We start from the raw sequence: 19,403 nt of genomic DNA on the forward strand, positions 1-19,403 counted from the left end.
TCTCAGATGGGTAGCCATGTTTGTCTGTATCTGCAAAAACAACAAGGAGTCTTGTGGCACCTTACGGTATGTCTACATGCTAGGACAAAGTCGAATTAATATACACAACTTCAGCTACGATAATTGCATAGCTGCAGGTGATATAGCTTAACTCAGCTTTTGGCTCTGTCTATATTGTAGGAAGTCAAAGGAAGAACAACTCTTCCTTCAACTTTCCTTACTCCTCATGAAAGCACGGTTACCGGCATCTATTGAAGTGCCCCTCTCACTTTGAATTAGCTGTCTTAACTAGAACATTAATTCCAACCCTGGAAGATTGACAGTGGCAGCTTCAATCTTCTGTAGTGTAGACATACCTTAGATATTAACAGATTTATTAGGGCATAAGGATCCACTTCATCGGACAAACTGGAATCCAATTCATCTGATGAAGTGGGTTTTACTCACAGAAGCTTACATAAGAACATAAGAACGGCCATACTGGGTCAGACCAAAGGTCCATCTAGCCCAGTAGCCTGTTTGCCGACAGTGGCCAGTACCAGATGCCCCAGAAAGGGTGGACCAAAGACAATGATCAAACGATTTGTCTCCTGCCATCCTTCTCCAGACTCTGACAAACAGAGGCCAGGGACACGATTTCTATCCCCTGGCTAATAGCCTTTTATGGACCTAACCTCCATGAAATTATCTAGCATCTCTTTAAACTCTGTTATAGTCCTAGCCTTCACAGCCTCCTCTGGCAAGGAGTTCCACAGGTTGACTACACGCTGTGTGAAGAAGAACTTTCTTTTATTAGTTTTAAACTCCTGCTACCCATTAATTTCATTTGGTGTCCTCTAGTTCTTCTAATATGCCCTAATAAATCTGTTAGTCTCTAAGGGTATGTCTACACTACAGTGTTATTTCAAAATATCCACACAATGAGGATACACACAAAATGCATTTTGAAATAGATTTTTGCTGTTTTGAAATAGCATGTCCACAATGAGGGGACTCTGAATCTCATTTAAGGCTGGCCAGAACCAGGTCTGGCAGGGCATCAGGTCAGGAGTTACTTTGCATGGCTGCTGCCTGAGGCTATCTGAGGTCTGTGCTTAGAGGGACCCCTCCTCCCCCGCCCCCTGGACAGCCAATTCTCAGGCTTCCCTGCTTGTTTGCCTACCTCAATGAGGGACAGCAAAGCATTTTGTCTCTGCGTGCTCTGGTTGCCCTCCCTCAGGACACCACAGCATTCTGCAACATGGAGCAAGAGCTGCCCATGGGCAATCTGGTACTTCTCTTGGACATGGTGCTGCAAGCCTGGCTGCACTTTCTGCAGGCTGCCATTTGGGAGGTCTATCAGGGGGCTGTTAGTATCCAGGAGGCCCTGCGGGAGAGCTTCCACCCTGAGGAGCACTAAGAGCCTCCCTGGTCTGCCCCACTGGGGGCTTGTGTCTCATTCCTCCCTCACGTCCTTCCACTTACCCCTCCCTAAGCCCTCTTCCTGTATTTTCATGAACACAAACTCTTTATTTAACAAAACTGGGGGGGGGGGATGAAACTCTAGTGATACTGGGGAAAGGAAGCAGGAGAGGAGAGGAGAGGAGAGAGAGTGAGAGAAGGGAAGGGGAAAACCTGGGAGGAGGGAGCTGGAAGGGGGAAGCAAGGGGAAGACGGGAGAGGGGAAGCTCAGGGCTCAGGGTTGGGGGTCTCGCCGGACCAACTTGATTTTCATGCGAACCTGCTCGTGGGTTCACATGTGGCCTTTGGTGGCCAGAATGGCAGCTATCCTGCCAGAGATAGCCATGATCCTCTGTCTAGTGTGGAGATCATGGATGTTGGGGGCATCCGCCCCAAACCTGAATAAAGTCCATGATCTCCACCCTGGATCAGGAAGGCACCCACCTTCTCCAGGCCCTGGCAGGAGTCTACCCCTTTAAGTAATCCGGGGGGGGAGGGAGGAAGAGGAGTGTTCTTGGTTGAGGCCAGAGTGGCCATCAGGGCACCCTGGGAATGCTGGAGGCCCCCCATTTCGAAATGTGTCTACACAGCACTTATTTCAAAATAGCAATTTCGAAATTGGTATTATTCCTTGTAGAATGAGGTATACCAATTTCAAAATAAGCCTTCCTCTATTTTGATTTAATTTCAAAATAACGGAATGGCTGTGTAGACACTAGGATAGTTATTTTGAAATAACAGCTGTTATTTCAAAATAACTTTGATGTGTAGACATACCCTAAGGTGCTTTAGGACTCCTTTTTCATTTTTTTATAGTCCCTCTCAAATCATTACTGATTTATAATGTTGAACACACACAGCAGAACTATTATACCAAATATTAGATTCCAGTGATAATGTAAAAGACTTAGGGTAAAATTTTTCCAAGTGTTTGCATCTCATTTTCAAAAGAGACTTAGGCACTTAACCCTAAGTCTCGCTGAAAGTCAATGGAATTTAGGAGTTTAAGTGCCTGGGCCACTTAAGCTAAATCAGTTAGATGCTTTTGAAAATTTTACACTCAGTGATTTCATTAGAAATGTGACTATGCCATATGACAAAATTTGGGGGCACTATGCCTATGATCGATACAGACACTAATATAATGAGGCCTAAAAGAAACAGAACATTTACTGTAGGCAGACAGTAATATCCAGCAATGAAAACACTATCTGGTGACAGATTGCATATATTACCATGTTTCACCTATAACAACACAGTAAAAGTAACAGATGTCATTTGCCATGCAATCTGAATCATTCTCAGTACCTTTTCCTGCCCAGGAAGCAATAATTTATTATAAGAGAAGCATGTATGTAATGAGTCTGATTCTTCAATGATGACAAGTGTACACTGATTTCAGTGCACTGATTTAAATGCTGTTGCTTTTGATTTTTGCCATTGTGAATGAGCAAACAATTTGGTTTCATTATGTTTAAAATTATATTTATTTGTTTACAGTCTGGCATAATGACGTTTGTTTTTATCATATAGGTACTATACAATCTGGCTGCATCTAGACTGGCAAGTTTTTTTGCAAAAGCAGCTGCTTTTGCGGAAAAACTTGCCAGCTGTCTACACTGGCCGCTTGAATTTCTGCAAGAATACTGACAATCTCATGTAAGATTGTCAGTGTTCTTATGGAAATACTAGGCAGCTCCCGTTTGGGCAAACATGGGCATGTTCCTCAAAGAAACATGGGCATATTCAGGCAAAAGCCCTCTTGTGCAAATGCTTTTGCGCAAGAGACCAGTGTAGACAACACAGTATTGTTTTGCGCAAAAAATCCCTGATCGCGAAAATGGCAATCAGGGCTTTCTTGCGCAAAACTACATCTAGATTGGCACGGATGCTTTTCTGCAAAAGATCTAGACGCTCTTTTCCGCAAATGTGTTTAACAGAAAAACTTTTCCGTTAAAAGCATTTCCGGAAAATCATGCCAGTCTAGACGTAGCCTACATGTTTACACAGAACTAACTACACCCAACCCAGATAAAAATACCATTACACTGCCAATGACTTGATTTCTTCATGTGACATTACAGTTTGAACTTAGGAGTTGTAGCTAAGCCAATCAAGCAGTTATGAGTTTTTTCAAGGCCTCCTACATTCAGCACTGAGAGCTGCTTGGGAAACAGAGGAGGAAGAGTAGTGAAGGTATAGCAATGCAGAGGAATAGTAAAATGGGTGTAAAATGTCACATTTTTGGTCTGGTAGCATTGTGCACCTGCTTTACACGGGTGTAAATGGCTATTGAAAGAGCAAGGCAATAAAAATATGTCATTCATCCTGAAATGGACCATACGCACCCAGGGTGCTGTACAAATTAAATTTGTAGTGAAATCTATCACCAATAGATCACCAGTATGGATTCAATGTAGGGACATATTCTCAACACTGTCCCAAGACCTATGGCCTTAAATGGGATTCGACCCAGGATGGCTATCCCCTCCCACCTGCTCCCGTCACCTCAGGTGTCTTTCTGTTTTTACTGTGCTAGATTGATCAGAGCTAACATGGGCATGCCTCCTTGAACTAAGCTACATATTGCCTCAGGAAGGTCAAACATTCAATAGGCATAGGTTATCCAACTTTTCAGACAAACCTTCTTCGGACCATGGTTATGGATGTATTGGCAAGAAGTGAAGTGAGACACTTAGGCTGCGTTTAGACTGCAAGTTTTTCCGCAAAAGCAACTGCTTTTGTTGAAAAACTTGCCAGCTGTCTACACTGGCGGCTTGAATTTCTGCAAGAACACTGACTTCCTACTGTCTGAAATCAGTGCTTCTTGCGGAAATACTATGCTGCTCCCATTCGGGCAAAAGTCCTTTTGCACAAAGCTTTTGCGCAAAAGGGCCAGTGTAGACAGCTCAGATTTGTTTTGCGCAAAAAAGCCGGGATCATGAAAATGGTGATCGGGGCTTTTTTGAGCAAAAGCACGTCTAGATTGGCACGGACGTTTTTCCGCAAAAAGTGCTTTTGCGGAAAAGCATCTGTGCCAATCTAGATGCTCATTTCCGCAAATGCTTTTAACGGAAAACTTTTCAGTTAAAAGCATTTGCGGAAAATCATGCCAGTCTAGACGTAGCCTTATGCTGTTGGTGCCTCTGCTAAATCTATGGATGAGTAGGGGGCTTTGATGCATTGTGTGGCCCATGCAGAACCTTAATTCAGTTTAAATGTAAAAGGAGAAGCAGTATTTAATTAGGAATGGAGGCTATTCTCAAGGGATTTCTAGATTAAAATTTTTCATCTTGTAACTTGAGTTAATTTACTGCCTAGGCTGAGCCATGACCAGAAACATATAAATAATTGTGTCCTGGAACAAATGTTTGTGGAGTGTCTAGAGAAGCATTTTAGTTAATTTGAGTTAATGGGCAATCAATTAACTCTAATTATTATAAAACCAAAAATGATAGACAAAGCCAAGAGGATTAAAGCAGATTTGAATAGTAGTCACCATTTTGTAGGAGGTATAGGGAAGCTGCAATTGTGAAAAATAGGAATAGGAGATACTGGAAACCAGCTTTAGACATAGCTCTGGGGCTTAGAGAACAGGATTATATAAAATTAAAAGTGCCAAATGCATGGTTTGAAGACTCTATTTTTGCATTCTGGAATTTTTCATGATTGCATTAGAACACCTTAGTGGAATGGTTGTATCTTTATTTAATGTTACTTATACTTATGCTACAGAATTTGTTGTTGAAATCTGTACAAGTTTAACTTTTGCAAAATTACAGTGTATAACAACACACTTACTTTGGTAACAGTCATTACTTGCAAATCGCAATTATAAAGGTTTTAATGATAACACTGTGCATACAGTTATCAGAAACAGGGTACACACATTTCACATGTAGCATGATAGATAGTTTTATAAAATAATATTAGTAATAGATCTGTCATTTCACAGTAACAATCCTGTATTTAAGCATTTAAGTGCGTTTGTACATTTCTATTTGAGCATAAACAGCTATTTTATTTGTGAGGCACTTCCTCGTGGAATAAGTAAAAGTAAACACATCATAACTAATTTTACATATTTTAGAACAAATCTTTTAGCATTACTTTTGTTAATGTCTTATTGAAATGGCAAAAAAATAACCTTGTTCCCATATCTGTCTTCCAATTAATGCTTAACTGCTTCAGGATCTTGGGTTTTTTTGTTTGTTTTGTTTTTGTTTTCCTTTTTCTTTTTCCATCTTTGCTTGAATTTTTGTTATTTTACTTTTACTTATGGGGATTTTATTTTTTTTGCTATTTTAAGGTTCTCATCCTATCAATGTCATTTGTATTTTCCTGTTAATCTCTAATAAACTAAAGTGTTTCATTATATTTTCTGCATTTGTAAAATAATATTGTTTGAAGGACACGGTGAAATACAATCTTCCCCACAGTGGAAGATAATAGACAAAATGGAAGAACTCAGTTTCTATGTCTCAATCATTTTGCTCGAGGTGTTAATTTGCCAAGGTACACCTAAATTACTTCTCAGACTCCAAGTATTGTATTCTGTTATTGGATAAGCATTTATGAAGAGCTTTAAAAATATCACTAGTAAATGTTTACTCAGTGTATCATGTTTGATCTTTTTTTGTACAATCTTTACACCAAAGCTGGAATCTATTTTCAATGACTACATATAAATGCAGCACACGCTCTGCGGCCTAACAGATGCCATCTGTAAAAGCATTTACTTTAAATTAGTGGAATAAGTAATCAAAAGGGCTTTGTACTTAATGCAGAACTTTTGGTGACTATTAAATGCTCATTAGAGGGTGTTTTTGCTGTATGACTGTCAAAATCAGCAGGACGTTTATGTTAGATTTCCTGAGTGGGTCAAGATTGAATATGATTTTACAACTTAAATAACATAAATGAATGCAGGTTATTTCAGCATATCCAGATGTTCTTTAAACTCCCTACCCCTAAAAGCAAAACTTACAGCCAATTTAAATTATGTGGCAATATTACAGTGCAGATTTTGGCTTCAAACATTTAACAATTCCCTTAAACATTCTATTGGTTTGTACCTTGGACCATTCACAAATGAAAAGATGAACATTACTGCATAGTAGATATGTTTCTTTTTAGACGTATTAAAAATCTGATGGTTGAAATAATCCTGTCAGAAAAAGGCTTCTGTCAGGTCTCTCTTGTTTGCTTTTCAATAGAAGCAGATAGTCTGGCAATATGGTTGGTTAGTAGTATAAATAATCTCAACTGCATTTTATTTAATTTCTAAACTAGTTAACTACTGGAAACTTGCTTTGAATGTATGTATGTTTGATAGTTTATGTAGATATGTATTCAACTTTGGTATAGCTCTAATGTCCATGTGATCACTTTGACTTAAATTAAAATACAATGTTGGTGTCTTCCATAAGTTATATAATCAGTTGTACAGTACTATTGGCTTGAACTGTTCTCCAACCTACAGTCTTTCCTAGTTACCTTACTATGGAAAGCAAATATCATTGTCTCATTGCCAAGCCATCCCATTATGAGACAGATTTTTTTCTTGGTGGAACAAGGCCCAGACTATTCAAACCCTAGAGTTCCCTCATCTTCTAGAAAAAAGGAGACCTAATGAGTGAGGTGGCAGGCAATGCTCTCCCTCTGGATATGGATTGTGGGAGCACCTTCTCTTTTTGCTCAGTCCAGCTTGTATCTGGTGACTGTTTACATGCCTTCTCTCCCTTCCTGATATTTTCATTAGCTAAGCTGTTTCAGGAAAAGATAGCTGATGGAAGCACACTTTGAGAACCTTGGTACTTCTGACTGCTCTGGGCTTCACTGGAGAAAGAGGCAAACTGGCACTCATTCCACTATGCTGCAAACAACTCAGAAGCAACTTTTTCTCTGAAGTTCCAAGATGACACTGTCCTCAAAAGACACTGTGTATGTCCATGCTTAGCACATGATTCTAGGTATCTGCTGTGTTAATTTAGTTTGAATATGTGGGCTAATGATATTAACATGACAAAGACACTGTCCAACATTAAAAAGTCTTAAACAAGGTCCAGGGTTTTGTATGCAGACACCTCAGCCTAATAGTGCTCTGGCAGTCTTTAAACATTTTATTAAAGATACAGAGAAAAGGGGGAAAGAAACAGAAAGAGAAGAAATAAGGTAGAAAAGCAAAAGGTCACATGTGGGGAGTAGTGTAGAGAGAGACAAAGTCTCACATCCCAAGTGTTAATTCAGAATTTAGCCAGAGTTGAACAAAATTTTATGTTGAAACTCCTTTCTTTCTTTCTTTCTTTCTTTCTTTCTTTCTTTCTTTCTTTCTTTCTTTCTTTCTTTCTTTCTTTCTTTCTTTCTTTCTTTCTTTCTTTCTTTCTTTCTTTCTTTCTTTCTTTCTTTCTTTCTTTCTTTCTTTCAAGCATTTTTGTTTTCAATTCTAGACCTGACCTAGATGTGCAATTGCTTCAGAAGGGCAGCTGAGTTAGTTTGTCACTGGAAAAACTTAAAAAACAATAAATAGTCTTTCAGCATCTTTGAGACTAAAAAAAACATGTACATGGTATCATGAGCTTTTGTGGACACATCCCACTACTTCATCTTATTAGTCTTCTGAAGCTGAAGTGGGTTGTTCCCACAAAAGCTCATGATACCAACTAGGCTAAGTCTACATTGCAGATTCTCGTGCAAGAAAATATGCAAATGAGGCACGGCAATGAATATCGCCACACCTCATTTGCATACCTAATGAGCCACCACTTTTGTGCAAGGGTCTTATGCGCAAGAAAGAGCAGTCTACACTGCTCCTTCTTGTGCAAGAGCCATTCTGCCTGAAAATAAACAGCAGAACAGATCTTGCGCAAAAGCCCCTTGTGCAAAAATGATGGCTCATTAGGTATGTAAATGAGGTGCGGAAATATTCATTGCCACACCTCATTTGCATATCTTTTGCGCAAAAATGCGCAATGTAGACATAGCCTAGATATTTTGTTAATCTCTAAAGTGCTTCAAGACTTTGGGATGTGCAATTGTGTGTGCTTGCATGTCAATCAGGTTGTGATTTAGAAACCCTTTCTTTTCTTTTCTTAGCCTTCTTTCAAGCCATCAGAATGGCAACAAGTTACATAAATCGTCTTAAAATGTCCACCATCATGGAGTCTGTGCCCAAGTATCTGTCAAATTATTGCTTTTCAATTGTGTTGTACAGGTATCTGAGATTCAACTTTTGTCCTTTTAAGTTTTTGTCTGCATACAGATTTGAACCTGTTATATTAAAAGTGTGTGTTTAAGCTTATTTAGTTAAAATGGTACAAATTTATGTGTAGATTCTGCTACAGGCTGAACTTCTCTTCTCTGGGACTCCCTGGTCCAGCAACATCCATGGTCTGGCAGGACCACAGATGTTGCTAGACCAGAGAGCCTTAGCACTAGAGGTTGAGAGTGACTAGGACCCCAGCAGGTCTGGTCCACAGCAGTCTGCAGGGCCCATGACTTGGGGATAGATAGACCCAGAAGCAGCTGCCACCACATGGGGACAAGGTTACGGAACCCCAGAAGCAGTTGCCACTCATTGGGAGGCAGGGGCAGGAAACCCTGGGAGCATATCCTGCCATGTAGTGCTGGAGGCAGGGAGCAGAGTCCTGGGGGCAGCAAGCGAGGCAGGTGAACCAGCAAATTCCTTTGTTCAGGACCACTTGGATCCCGCAAGTTCTGGACCAGGGAAGTTCAACCAATATTTCAATTTAGCAGTTCTCTTATTTTAACATAATCCACTAAAAATAAAACAAAGCAAAATAAAAAATGAGAAAGATTAAGTTAAACGGAAAGAAACCATTCTTACTCCAAAATAAGAATGTTTACACAGGATTTTGCACTAGTCTAAGTTGGTGCCACTGTGGTGTGTAGACAAGACATAAGCGGAGCTTCACCATAACAGTGACTGTAGTTTGCACAAAACAATATATTAAACCAGTTCAAGCTTCTTCTTCTTCTTCTTCTTCTTCTTCTTCGTCACTATAACGATCTAAGTTCACCCAAAGTCAATTTATTTGAGACTTATTTTGGAATACGTTTGATTATTTAAACTAGTTGCTGTGCTTTCAAATGTCAGATGATTTGTTTGAGGAGGCAAGATGGCCTCATGCTTATGGTGCTGACTCGTGAATTGGGAAAAGTGGATTTAATTAGTAGATGTGGTACACTAGACGTCCTATGCTTTATTGGACGAGAAGGTAAACCAACTAAGTCCTGACCCAAAGCCCTTTGTAGTCAATGGAAAGACTCCTACTAACTTCAATGGGCTTCGGATGAAGCCATTGACATCTGCATCAGGTCCCCATCCATAACATAGGAATAATAATGCAACCCTGCTTCCCAGGAGTGTTGTGAAAATAATTAGTATTTTTGTGACATTCAGATCGCACAGTCATGGGTGGTGTGTGCTTGTGTGTAGGTGTTTCATATAAATAGATCTGGTAGGATTTTAAATTACCTATCTTTTACAAGTTTAATATATGAATAAAAAATATCTGAGTTGGCATGAGATGCAACTTTTACAGTTGTGATATGGGGAACAAGAGAAATCCTGACTGAGAATATTTATAAGCATATGTCTACACTAGGAAATCATTTAGAAATAACTTATTTTGAAATAATAACACCCAAAATAACTATTTTGAAATAGCATGTACAGGGAGGCCTCAAAATTAGTCTGAGGCAGGCTTCCTTAACGTGAACATGCTATCTCAACTGAGAGCCTCAAGAATCACTGGGGAGTAATTACTTTGAATTACTCTGGTGAGTAGTTATTTCAAAATAGCGTCAGTGGAGTGTCCACACTACTGCTATTTCAAAATAACTATTATGAAATAAGCATTATTCCTAATGGAAAGCAGGAGTTCTTATTTTGAAATAAATGGCCCATAATTTTGAAATAATGGGTTTGGTAGTGTGGACACTGTTATTTTGAAATAAGGGGAGTTATTTTGACATAACTCCCTAGTGTAGACCAGGGCTTAGAAAGAACAACACTTGTAAAAAAACCTCACAAAACCCCACAGAAACCTGTTATTGGAATGTGAGCATGGAAGTGGATAAAAAAACCAGAATATTTAATATATAAAACAAACAAACTAATTAACTAATAAACAGGGTTTTTTCTTAACTTTTCCTAAAATAAAGTTAGGAGTTACATATGAGCAGGGCTCGCCGAGCTGCAGCGAGCCCCGCTCGCCAGCCACGCTGTCCAGCGATCTGCGCATGCGCAGATCGTTCTGTGCATGTGCAGATCACCCGAACCCAGCTCTTCTGGGTTGTAATCTACTCGCCCTGAGCGAGTAGATTACATAGTTTGTCGAGCCCTGCATATGAGGATGGTCTTGCTCTAGTGAAATAGGCAAGAGGAAAATGAGAGTAGGAAACAGCTCATTAAAATATGACTCCAGAAAGAAGAAGTAGGGTGCAATCCTTTCTTCAAAAGAGAATAAATCAAGACAGACAAATCTTATATTTGTCACAGTAGTAGCTTTCCAAAAGTGTTAAATGCAAAGCTGTTTTTTTTCAAGGCTAGAAAAAGAGAAGCCACATACTTCGAACAGTACAGTCAGTGTCCATTAGTTCCTCATGGGGTGATTGGTTTTGATCACTTTGCTTTCATAAGCAGTGCCACAGTTTATTATTGCCTGTCATTTAGTTTGTCATTCCAATCGTAAACACCACTTCAATGTGAGACTCATATTGAAATGTGGCGGTATCACCACATAATTTCCTTTACTGAATTCTTTAAATTGCTTTCAGATTCTTTTAATGTTGCAAACAGGAAACAAAGAGTGTTTTTATAAAAGAAAATCCTTCCATTTTATTTCACAGGTATTATAAGCAAATTCTTTATGTGCCATTTAAATTCCAGAGTGAAAGTATTAAATTAGTGCAGTAAATTTCCAAAACTCAGAGCCATTGTGCCTAAAACTTTTCCCATGAGCAATATAACAACTGGGTAGGAAGCCCAAATTGAATGCATAGATGACATAAAATTATGAGCAGGACATTTGAGTAAAATATATAATGTTTATACAGTTTAGTAGACTTTACCTCATAATGAACCAGATTCTGATATTCTTGCCTATGCTGAATAGCACCTTCTTCCAGAAATAATCATATTAATTTCAGTGGGTCTATTTGTAGAGCACTAAATTACTCTAAATGAGCAAGGGTGTCAGAATCCAATACAAACTGAAGAGTATCCAATGGTCTACTCCTTATAAATAGAAAAAAGGAGCACACCTTACATAATCTGTTTAGTTCCTTTTTTTCCTCAAAGACTTATCAGGCCTGTAACAGGCAAGGGGAAGGAAAAACTTAGACCTGATTAATTAATTTCAAAAGACTGCTATTTAATTTGATTCCTGTGTTTTATAACTAGGCAAATACAACTTAGATGGGGCTACTATAAGGTGGCTGCTTAACTGGCTGGATAACTTTTCTAAGAGAGTAACTATGATTATGGTTCACAGACATGCTGAAAGGGCATAACAATTGGTGTTCCACAGGGGTCTGTTTTGGGGACGGGTTCTGTTCAATATCTTCATCAACAATTTAGAGGATGGCATAGAAAGTAAACTTATTGGGTGCGTCTAGACTGCCAGCTGTCTACACTGGCCACTTGAATTTGCGCAAGAGCGCTGACATTCTAATGTAAGAATTCAGTGCTTCTTGCACAAATACTTTGACGCTCCCGCTCAGGGATGAGCCCTTTTGCGCAAAAATACTCAAGAGGGCTAGTGTAGACAGGAACCTTAATTTTTGCACAAGAAAGCCCGATGGCTAAAATGGCCATCAGAGCTTTCTTGTGCAAAAGCTCATCTATACTGGGCATGGATGCTTTTGCGGAAAAGCACTTTTTGCACAAAAGCATCTGTGCCAATCTAGATGCTCTTTTGCGGAAATACCTTTAACGGAAAAACTTTTCCATTAAAGGTATTTCCACAAAATCATGCCAGTCTAGACGCAGCCATTAAGTTTGCAGATGATACCAAGCTGAGAGGGGTTATAACTGCTTTGGAGGATAGGGTCATACTTCAAAATGATCTGGACAAACTGGAGCAATGGTCTGAGGTAAATAGGATGACATTTAATGAGGACAAATGCAAAAGTACTACACTTAGGAAGAAACCATCAGTTTCATACACACAGAATGGGAAGTGACTGTCTAGGAAGGAGCACTGCAGAAAGGAATCTAGGGGTCATAATGGACCACAAGCTAAATATGAGTGAACAGTGTGATTCTGTTGCAAAAAAAAGCAAACATGATTCTAGGAGTCATTAACAGGAGTGTTGTGAGCAAGACACGAGAAGTCATTCTTCTGCTCTATTCTATGCTGATTAGGCCTCAATTGGAGTATTGTGTCCAGTTCTGGGCACAACATTTCAAGAAAGATGTGGAGAAATTGGAGAAGGTCCAGAGAAGAGCTACAAAAGTTATTAGAGTTCTAGAAAATATGAGCTATGAGGCTGAAGGAATTGGGCTTGTTTAGTTTGGAAAAGAGAAGACTGAGATGTAACAAGATAGTGATTTTTCAGGTATAAAAGGATATCACAGGGAGGAGGGGGGGGAGGAATTGTTCTCCTTGGCCTCTGAGGATAGCACATGAAGCATTGGGCTTAAACTGCAGCAAGGGAAGTTTAGGTTGGATATTAGAAAAAAGTTCCTATCTGTCAGGGTAGTTAAACACTGGAATAAATTGCCCAGGGAGGTTGTGGAATTTCCATATCTGGAGTTATTAAGAGCAGGTTAGACAGACATCTATCAGGGATGGTCTAGACAGTATTTGGTCCTGCCATGAGGGCAGGGGAGTGGACTTGATGACCTCTCGAGGTCCCTTCCAGTTGTAGTACCCTATGATTCTGTAGTTCACATGCTGATCCAACTCTTCAGAGACTATAAACCCCCATATAAAAAGGTAATGCTTGATATTAAATAATGAGTAATGTATAGAAGCAGGGGATGTTTTCCAATAAATGTTCAGTTACAAGAAAGCTGACAGCCTTGCTGGGCCCCTGGACAACATGGCTCCATACTCTCAGAAGGGTTGGGTCCTTGGATGGAAGGAAAGGGCCAGTGGGCAGCCAGTCCTCAGTGCTGCCTTGGATGGCAGCATGCCTCCTCTAACCCTCAGTTCTGCCCAGAACACACCAGATCTGATGGTTATTTAAAGGGCCTGGAGCCTGGGAGCCTTTTGAATCACCGGGCCCTGGGACAGTAGCCTCCTTTCGTCCCCCACATTATCAGGCCTGTTCAGTTATCTCTGATAGGAGGGATGGTCTATCCAGAATCTGGATTATCCCTCTCTTTATTCTTCATCAGCTTGGTATGTGGAATACCAATGACATTGCTAGCAATCTTTAAAAATGTTTATGGTATAAAAATGGCATGTTCCATTGGACAGAATGAAGAACCATGCATTCCTTGATATCGCTGATCACAATGCTCCTTTCTGACAAACACTTGTATGATATGAAAGCTTGTTGCTTGCTTTTATTTTGTTAGAGTCTAGCAGAAGTCTCTCAAATTTTGGTAAAATAAGTAAAACGAGTGACAATCCTTATCCATGCCAGGAGAATCAAATAGGAAGGGAAGTGAAGAGAGAAAAACGGTAGCGAAATGAAGTTATTTTGTAGTTTCTGCAGAAGGTGAATAAGGTGGCAGGTAAGTGCCACAAACATGCAGAGGTGATGTGTATGGGGATGCCCAGATTTCTTCTTGATTCCTCTTGGAGGAGGAAAGAGAGGAGGGGAAGGATGAGCAGTGATATACCGATACCACTTACTCCCACACACCCAGTGTTCCTCCATGACTCCCAGGGGCCAATAAGGAGGAAAGTGACAAGCAATACCAGCGTTCCCTGCATTCACTTTCCCCACCTGTGCAGTGAGGTCAGCATTAGGAGCGGCTGCTCTCTTGCCCTCTCCTTATGCAGTCACTTGGATGGGAGTGTCTCACCCGCACTCCTTCACAGCCCCCTAGAGGAGTATGGAGGAGCAGTGATCCAGGGGGCAGCAAGTAGTAATGACAGCTGCTCCATGAATCCTGATCAGTTTCCCTTCCTGCGTGCAGAAAGGCCATGTAGGCGTTAGGGGCACAGGACCGGTGTGCAAGGAATACAAGTTTACCCAGGGCAACATTTTGCCGAAGCCTGCCTTGTAGAAGCTCCTTTGTAAGACAGCCCAAGCTCCATTCTGGGTTAGCATATTCACAACTGAGGGCACTGCTTATATGGTTAGTTTTATTATTTTTATGGTGTGTTAGGCTTGTATGGTGCATTAATGAGATATACAAAGACAAGATCAGGACCTGAAAGAGATTACAATATAGTTAGGATGGGTAAAGATATCAAAACACTGTGGCTAAAGGCAAAAGTGGTGTGACAATATGAGGGAAGAGTTAGAAATGTTCTTCAGTATCCATCTCTGTGTAAATACACTCACAGGGAGCAATCACTCAGCTTTTCCTATTGCAGTATGTTTTTTTCTTCAATTTTCAGGGAAGAGCTTATGAAATCTGGGCAATAAGTGAGGGAGGGAATAAGGAGTTTGACTATTTGTAGTGGAAAAAGAGAACTCACAAAGACCAAGTCCTGCCCTGACTTATATAACATGAACAAAACCCCCACAGAATCACTGCAAATGCTGGCCCATAGAGATCATAAGAAAGACAGGAAAACTTGAATTGGTAGAGTTTATTTTTAGTTCTTCTCACACTTCACACAGAAACTTCTAAGAAGCTAATTTGGATATATTCCTCTAAAGCAGTCCAGGTCAATTTTGAGTCTAACACAGCAGTTAGGGAAGCACTTCCTTTTTCTGGAAGCGGGGATTTTAAAATGTGTTGAGGTAGTTACTAAATTGATTCTCTCCGGAGGAAAACAGGCTTCAATTACCAGCAAAATTGGTCCTCCAGGGCAAGATTAAGATTGTAGTTGAGGGAGTGTGAGGAAGTGCTAAACTTGGCCTGTATTGATGAAAGGCTTCATGTTGCACAGTTAACTGTTCTTAACCTCCATGGGGTCAAAATGACAAAGAACAAATAACTGCAGAAAGATGACATAGTATTTAGGTCCCAAGAAAATTAAATCCGAAGAGTAATTTTGCATTATTCTTCTAGTTAATGTCGGTTATCTCCCATTTTTCCTCTTTCTCAGACCTCAGTGAGCATTTCAACAGGACTCATATTCAAGGAAAGTGGAGTGAGTTAAGATGAGTTTGCCACATAAGACAGCCCAAGCACTTTTTTTCAGGGATTACTTCAGGAGGAAAATCGCTTTTTGAAATTGTTTTGAAGAAGAAACAAAAGTTTCTAAAAAGTTTATACCTTAAAACATACTAATTTATTCACCTTACTGACCAGGACATCAATGCATGTAGTTTCTTTGATAGACTATGTTGGCTTCTTAGGAAGTTTGGCAGTCTTTCTGGTAAATGCTTGTAAATCTATATTTTCGGAACATTTAATGGTTTATTATTTCAATCCATTACAAGCAGTTATTAAGGATAGGTTATTTCTCCTCAGCTGATGTGCTAATAGTTACATTATATGAATCTATAGTGTGAGCAGTTATCATGACAAAACACACAAGGACTTTTCTGAGGGAGAATTGTGGGGAAACATTAATGAAAAATATCATGTAAACCACTATTCAGTATTTTTAAGGGTCTCCATTTGTGGCCAGTCAACAGAGGATGTGAGCGCCCCAGTTAAAGCCTGGGTCTTCATCTCAAGCTATCATGGTTCCCACCCCTTGCTTCTGGAATTGCTCAACCCACCATCATAATCACACATAGGTAGAAAAAAATATAAAATGTTAAACATCTCTGAATGTCAACTGACCGGGGGTTAAAAGAATACTTTGAGCTTTTGGTTCACGAAAGAGTGTTACATAAGATCTTTAATGAAAGCAAAGACCATGCTGGCCATTAATATCATTAAGTAATGTGTGAATAGCTGTATCACACTGCCTGGAGCAGAGATGCTGGACCTATGGGTCATGGAAATGCTGCTGCACCCTGGGCTTGAAATTGAAATAACAACAATAATAAATAGTTTTGACCTTCACTGTAAAAATTGTTCCAGCACCACTTTTCTGGAGTTGTTCATCAGTGTGAATACCAACTTCAGGACATCCTGTTCAGAAGTAGGTTCCAAACCCAAACTGGTTGTGAGTTCTATACTTAGACTCTGCCTAACAAGTAGCAAGTGGAAATTAGTATATGAAAAGTACTAATATAGCTTTTCCATGAACTCACAAGCAATCTCCTGGACCATTCAGATATTTCTTACATTTTAGACTCTCTGATAAATGGTCACTTTATACCAAACATCATAAAATATTCACATTACTCCCAGTATCAAAAGATACATTAATTAATCCAGGTCAGGTTCCACCTTAAATATCAAACCAAAGACAATGCTTGTAGATAATCCTGTCACAAACTAACTAACTAAGGATTTATTAAGTGACTGCAACAAAGTAAAGAAAAGCAGTGAGAAACAAAAAGGCATACTTTAAAAATCGGAAGTTAAATCTTAGGGTGAGTCTATACAGCACCCTTAGCTCAAAATAATCTATGCAATTTGCGATATGCAAATTACATAGCTTGTTTTGAGTATATTTCAAAGTAGCTTATTTCATAATTTGGTGCTGGGTATCCAACACAAATTTCAAAATAACTCGCTTTTCTGAAATTCCCCTTAAATCTCATGGAATGAGGGTTACCGGGGCATTGGAATAAGTTGTCCGTATTTTGATATCTATTTCAAAATAATGGGTTGCTTCAATAGACAAAGAATAGCTATTCTGGGATACTTCTGGTATCCCAAAATAGCTCCACAGTGTATATGTGCCCTTAGTGAGGAAAATAAAAAGGAACACAAATGGTAGTAAAGTAAATATAAAAATATAATTAGAAAGGCCAAAAAAGAATTTGAAGAACATTTAGCTAAGGACTCAAAAAAGTAATAGAAAAAGAAAAATATTAAGTAAATCACAAGCAGGAAGCTTAAAAAAATGGGACCACTGGATAACTCTCGGAAATCAACCGGAGTAACCCAGTCACTGCTTCTCAGATACAGTTCAGTCAATCAACTCCAATGGATATGTTAAATCAAATTCAAATATTACTTCCCATTTGGGGAAACCTTATACTGCTAGATGGTGCTGTCTTGTATGAGAGGTCCTTTGCTTGAGATGGTAATGACCTCTTTTTTGTGAATGGATTGGAAGGGGAAAAGGATGTTGACTCAATTGCAATGGCAATTGATTTTAATGGGTTTTCTGTACCAGACTTCTGAGGACGTGTACATAATGAGTGCCATCTTATCTCTGAGAGATCTAATAACGTACTATATAAGCCAAAAATCTACATGTCTACTGATTTTCATAGTTATTTACACATATTTGAAACACTACTTGCTTCTATTTTGGCAGAAATTTATGTGCAAATATGAACAAAATCTGGATAATGGAAATTTAAACAAAAAAAGTTGTTTGGACATTTTTAGCTTTTCTTTTAGCTGTGTTATGAATTTTGTTTTATGTTTTATGGGTTTTGGGATGAGCCAAGATAGAGGTCAAGAATGAAAGGAAACTCTTTAAAAATATAATGATCCCTCTAGCCATCTGGGTTTCCTCTCAACTTGCTTGTCCATGGTTAATTGCCCTGGTAGTTTACTGGTGTTGTGATGTAAAGTTTAGAACTAAAACCTGTATTATATGTGGACATTTATAGCCTTTTAAATCTACCTTACTGTGGATCTAGGAATATGTTTGGAAACCTAAGACAGACTGGTTAATTTTAACTGATTTTTGGGTACTCCAGGTTTACAAACCCTTACAGGTTAGAAATTAATCTGAGCCTAAATTTTTTTCTGAATGCTCTTGCAATTGCAAGACGTGGATCTAAGAACCCCAACAAGAATGCTTTACAAATCACAATACAATGTTTTTGTAGCATATAAATATTATATTCATTTTTTAAATATCAATCTTTTCAGATCATTTCTATATTAGTAATATGAGAGGTAATCTTTTGGCAATATACCGCACAAATTACTGTTTCTCTTCCATGACCGGATGAATGTAACTCTAGTCATCAGCTTTCTGGTGCAAATTCTTCTGGTTACACATTTAAAATTCTACAAATATTCTCTAACATTTATTGTTTAGAATTCCTGCAAAGATGGGCAAAGCAAAGTCAACATTAGGAGGGAAAATTCAGGGAAGACTTAAGTTATTTGTCAGACACCAATAAAGTTACAGGTTAAACCTCTAAACTGCAGGACTCTCTGATCTGGCTGGACCATAGACGAGACAGCCCCGGCTAGGGACTCAGCTAGCGGTGGGGAGTGCAGCCCTGGCTGGGGTTGGCAGTGGGGAGCACAGCACTAGCTGGGAGTGCAACCGCCTCTGAGGCTGGCAAAGCACAGCCCCTCCTGGGCCAGAGGCAGTAGGGCCAGAGCCCAGGAGTGCAGCCCGGACTGCCGCCTGGGAGCACAGTTCCCAGTACAGTAGGGAGTGCAGCCTCAGTCCTGGGAAAGGAGTGCAGCCCTTCAAGTCTGGGGCCAACAGGGTTGGTGGCAGGAAACATTGCACTGGCAGGGGCTAGGAGCAGAGGCCAATGGCTCCAGGAAGGAGCCTTGATCTCCCTAGGCCTGGGAAACTCCATGCTTCAGAACTGCTCAAGTCCTGAGGGTGCCATACCAGGGAGGTCTGACCTGTATTTTTATTAAAGAAGATATAAAAGACATGAAGAAATAATTTTTTAACATAAAGAGCTTTGTTGAACTTGGAGGACTTCACTATGCTATATTTGAACATTATTTCATTCATATGTTACTGGTGAGCACAATTTTAACACATGTTGCCTTACTGTTTGATTACTTTATGTATTTGCACAGTACATGTTCT

The sequence above is a fragment of the Pelodiscus sinensis genome, chromosome 1 (genome assembly GCF_052426305.1).
Source record: "Pelodiscus sinensis isolate ZL-2025 chromosome 1, ASM5242630v1, whole genome shotgun sequence".
Classification (NCBI taxonomy): Eukaryota; Metazoa; Chordata; order Testudines; family Trionychidae; genus Pelodiscus; species Pelodiscus sinensis.